At 50.2% G+C, this 5255-nt stretch overlaps 1 pseudogene; it reads left to right on the top strand.

Annotated features, from left to right (window-relative positions):
- The first annotated feature begins 834 nt into the window (after positions 1 to 834).
- On the top strand, positions 835 to 2327 carry LOC121835781 (annotated as a pseudogene).
- The last annotated feature ends 2928 nt before the right edge of the window (positions 2328 to 5255 follow it).

The raw sequence follows: 5255 nt of genomic DNA, 5'->3' as shown, positions 1-5255 counted from the left end.
CACAGCGGTTCGAATTCTTCCTGGATGCGCAAGGTATCACAGATGCCGGTAAGAAGCGGGCGACGTTCCTCAGCCGTTATACGGCTCCGCTACGTTCCAGTTGGCCAAAGCGCTCGTGGCGCCGGCCCCGCTCGGGGATACGCCCCTCGAAGCAATCCTCACCGCGCTGAAGGAGCACCTGGCCCCGAAGCCTTCAGAGCTTGCGAGGCGACACGAGTTCCATCGCCGTGACCAGGCAGGGAGAGTCTGCGGCGGCCTACCTCGCTGCCCTTCGTACCACAGCGCAGCACTGCCAGTTCACCGCCCTCGACACTGCGCTCCGGGATCGTTTTGTGTTCGGGTTGCGGAGCGACAAAGTGAAGCACCGACTCTTGGCTAAAAAAGAAGTGACCCTCGCCAGTGCTGTCGAGGAAGCAATCGCTGCCGAGGTCATCGACCGGGAAGCCTGCCGCGACTCCCGCCCAAGCGTAAGCGCACCACGCATCGAGCCCGTGCACCAGGGGACAAGCGCGGGTATCGACAACGAGCAAGACGCCGCCGAGGACGTCTTGCGCCTAAAGATAGACCAGCGGAGGGACCCGGAAGGAACGGGAGGCGCTTGTAGTGGTCGCAGGTGTAAGAAAGTTTCATGACTACGTATGGGGCCGCCAATTTCAGATCCACACGGACCACAAGCCACTTCTGGGGCTGTTCTCCCCAGACCGTCAGACACCGCAGATGTTGTCACCACGGATGCTGCGCTGGTCGATATTTCTAAATGGGTACCAGTACTCTCTCCTCCATCGGCCTGGGAAGCGGCTGGGCCACGCAGACAGCCTCAGCAGAATTCCCTTAATGCAACAGCACCAGGACGACCCGGCCCCAGCAGAAACCATTATGCTCCTGGACATGCTCCCAGAACCTCCACTCCAAGCCGCTGACATCGCCACACAGTCTGCAAGGGACCGTACCATGTCTCGTGTACTCAACTGGCTGTGGAAGGGGTGGCCACCAAGGCACAGCATCACTTCTGAGTTCACACCATTCGTGTCAAGGCAACATGAGCTGTCTGCCCACAAAGGTTGTTTACTGTGGGGTGACCGTGTGGTGATACCGCTGAAGCTACGGTCCCGGATTCTCGAAGCCTTGCACGCCGGACATCTAGGAATTGTTCGGATGAAGGCACTTGCCCGCAGCTATGTATGGTGGCCAGGAATGGATGCGGCTATCGAGGAACGGGTGCGACGATGTTCTCCCTGCCAGGAAACACGGCCAGAGGTGCCCCGAGCACCAGTGCATTCATGGGAGACGACCCGGGCGCCGTGGTGTCGCCTGCACATTGATTTCGCTGGGCCGTTCCAAGGAAAGGCATTCCTGATCATAGTGGACTCCTATTCAAAGTGGCTGGAGGTCATCGCAGTGTCATCCATGACATCGCTCACCGTGATCAATGCCTTACGGAGGCTGTTCGCAACACATGGTCTTCCAGACACAGTAGTGTCGGACAATGGGCCTCAATTTACGTCCGCCGAGTTCCGGGAGTTTCTTGAGGCCAACCTGATCCGCCATGTGAAATCTGCACCTTTTCATCCATCTACAAATGGCCAGGCTGAAGGATGGTGCGAACCACCAAGGAGGCTCTGTCACGCATTGTGCAGGGAGATTGGTCACGGCGACTGGCAGATTTCTTGCTACAGCAGCATGTAACTCCACACTCAAGCACGGGGCGATCACCGGCCGAACTGTTAATGGGCCGCCGGGTATCGACCATGCTGGACCGGCTGCATCCCGACAGGGCTCCGGCCAAGTCATCCCAGCAAACAGGACTGCTGCCAGTGCCACGCTCATTCCTGCCTGAGGACCCTGTATTTGCACGCAACTATGGCCGTGGCCCCCCATGGGTCCCCGCTGTGATTGGCCGAGCGACCGGGCCAATGTCCTACGAAGTGACCCTCCCAGATGGCAGGGTGTTGCGGCGGCACGTTGACCAGCTCCGGCGCCGGGCAATGGCGCCTTGCACAAGCGAGGGACCGGCACCAACAGAACAACAGCCAGAGGTCTACCCCACACAAGGGCCATCACCAAGGGAAGTTTATCCTCGGCAAGGGATACCCCCAAGGCAAGTGAGCAATGAGCCAGCCGAGAGTTCGTTGGAAGAGCAGCCAACGGCTGAACCCTCTGCAGGCGACACAACCATGTCCCAACCTGTGCCAACGACCGCACCACGGCCAGTGTCGCCGGAAGGACTAGAGGGGGTTCCTGAACTAGCGACCCTGCGCCGTTCGCAGCGAGCTCGGAAAGCCCCATCCCGCCTGCGAGACTTTGTGCCGGCACTGGCCGAGTGTTGAGCCTGAACTTGGGGGGAAGGGGTGTTATGTTCGTGTGTTTAGTACATCCGCATGGCGGCGCCAGCGGCGAGCAGTCTGGCAACCGGGGATGCATGCGCCATCACGTTCTGCGCTGCCGCGCGTGTGGAACATCAAGTCGGACACAGACCGTTGTTGGAGCTAGTCTGGCCTGCAATAAATGTTGACGCAATAAATGCAGACGATCAAAATAAATTGAAAGCCACGTAATATTGTCACGGGTGGTGACCAAAAGAAAACAGGAAATAAACAGGGAGAAATGAACGTTTAATGTGGCGAACTTGTGCCGAAAAATAAAAGGGTACAAAGATAATAACAGAGCGTCGCGGGCGTCGAAGTCGGCGTAGCAGCACAGTCGAACGCTGGGGCGAAAACTGACTGTGGCTCGCCACGCGGAGCCCCTTATGTACATGAGTGGTCTTCTGGAATAATCGGCGTAGAAACTTCGACGCGTAGAACATTCGGGCCTGGAACAAGCAACATGATTCTCGAATTCTCCAGAACACTGAATTGCGGGAATAAACAAAAGACACGTCGCTCCCAGGATTCGAATTCTAGCTTTTTGCGTGGGAGGCAGGCGCGATAACCATTAGGCCACGCGCGCGCTGCCTACTTGGCTAGCGCGCGCGGCAGTATAGTCAGATTTGAAATAAATAAGTGCTGCTTTATTCTTTCTGCCCATGAATATGTGCAAAGATGCTTGTTCTGGGTTCAAATCATCACCCGCACGCTCCAAATCTTTGCAAACAGGGGGAGTGAGAGACCAGGTGCCCGATAAAAACTGCCCGACATAGGAAATTATAAAAAGACACACCTTTCGTAGCTCACGTGCTTTATTTTTTGCGTTCGAATGTTTCTTTAAACGATCGTAAAGAAGCACGTCTGAGTCATTTTCATCCAATGACAGGACGGGCATATTAGCAATATATAAGCAACACCGAAATGATAGCAAACCTTGAACACATTCTACATTCCATTCGATCGTTAGCTTGCTTAGAATCGTCGCTCGTTTTCACATACCTTCCTTGAAACAGAGTTTTGGGCCTGGAATAGAGCGAAGTTTAACATCGTTCAGTGGTAAAAAAAAAATGCTGTAACTAAAGCAAATACACTTTCACAGTACCAATAAAGGTACATACTAGACGGTACAACCGAAATGACAAAAGTTATTCATGTTATTTTCCGGCGAAGAGACAAAATTCACGCGCGTTTTCCCATAGGAATACACAGGGAGGCTGGAATTGTAGACTGCATGCTGTCTGCTTCAATTTGCAACCGGAAGTCCCATAGACACTAGCGCCAGCAGAGCCTCTTGCGTTTATTCTAATAACTCTATGCCTACGTCACGACTGCGTTGGATGTCACGTGGTCTCCGCTGGGCCTTCTCCGAGCGCTTGCCAGAGTGGGCCGTTTATAACAAAAACTAGAGCCACCAGGCTCAAAATACAAACGTGCGATTATCATTTACAGACATTGTGGATCATATTCAACCTATTTTTGAACACGACGGGAATATCTCAAATTTTGTTGAAGTATCCCTTTAAACCATTTAGCGCTCTTTGAAAAAAAAAACGATTTCGTTGGTTTTTCACGATGCGTTATCGGGAATGAATGTTTTGTCGGTGCTGTATAGAACCGTTAGGGGTTCTTTCTGGCCTGACAATAGAATCTCTCTGAAGCCATTTATGGCTTCTTCAAATAACGATTTTTTTTTGTTCCTTGTTGAATCTTAGATGGATCTTCTATTGAGCGTTTGATCGGTGCTTTATATCTATTATTGCTTTTTAGCCACATTATTATAAATTCTTAATAGTACCATAATGGGTGTTTACCAACTTGACATTAAATGGAACAGTTCATGCCTTCTTCAAATAACAATTTTACTGAACCTGATTTGGACATCTCAATAGAGGCTTGTTTGGTGATTTAAAAAAAAAAAAAAAACATCTCAGTGAAGCATTGGACGTGTTATCTACTTTTAGTATTGCGTAGAACGTCTTTAGTGTTCTCACAAGCGTCTATTGATTAACGAAGGCAAATAAATATAAATATCAAGATACTTGATCACTTTACATATTTGATTTAGCCCATTATTCAACGCAAACATACAAAAAATACTGACATCTTGTGCGCAAAATACTGCTATCAAACAAACTAATGAAACAATGAACATTTTAATGGAACGATGAACATTTAACTGGACAAAAAGGTTTCATATTTTTCAACAGGGACAGGCATGCTGTTCCCTCCCAGAGAAGAAAAAAAGTGAGCGATGAGTTTCGTCGCGTCGGAGATGCCCGATGGGTACTTCACATAAAGATGTAGTAGACGGTAAGCCATGTACTAACAGCTTTAATTTCTGTGGTGATACCGGTCACGGTTTTCACGCCATCAACGAAAACACAAACATCCACCTCCTTCACTTGAATGATCGGCGTCAACACACTGGCGTTCTGCAACAGGCAAAACAGATAGCGTGCAATCACATACATGTCCTTATTTATACTTGATTCGCGAATAAATAATCTGGGCCCCCTGTAACTGGATTATATATCTCCATCGCAAGCACCAAGTAAAGGCTGTCCCAAGTCACCAGGCTCGATCTGAAATGGACCGTAAAAATCGACGCCTGACGTAGCAATCTGAACATTTCGTCAAAGATGTATTTCACAGCAGTGTTGCGGAATGGGCACCCCCATTCCATTCCCATTCCATTCCGGGGAATTAGAGTTTTCGATAATTCCATTCCTTTCAATTCCTAGGAATGGAGACACTGAGTTTATTCCCACTCCTGGAATGGCTGAATCGTTCCATTCCATTCCTTTAATTCCTAAACGTAAAAATTGGTACTTGACAGCTACATTGTGTTGCCGGCATAAACAGCATAAAGCTGACATTATCAAATGCAGA

This window comes from Ixodes scapularis, unplaced genomic scaffold, assembly GCF_016920785.2.
Source record: "Ixodes scapularis isolate PalLabHiFi unplaced genomic scaffold, ASM1692078v2 PGA_scaffold1__304_contigs__length_218370807, whole genome shotgun sequence".
Classification (NCBI taxonomy): Eukaryota; Metazoa; Arthropoda; class Arachnida; order Ixodida; family Ixodidae; genus Ixodes; species Ixodes scapularis.
Note: the sequence above shows the minus strand (reverse complement) of the source record. Positions and strands in the feature narration are given on the sequence as shown.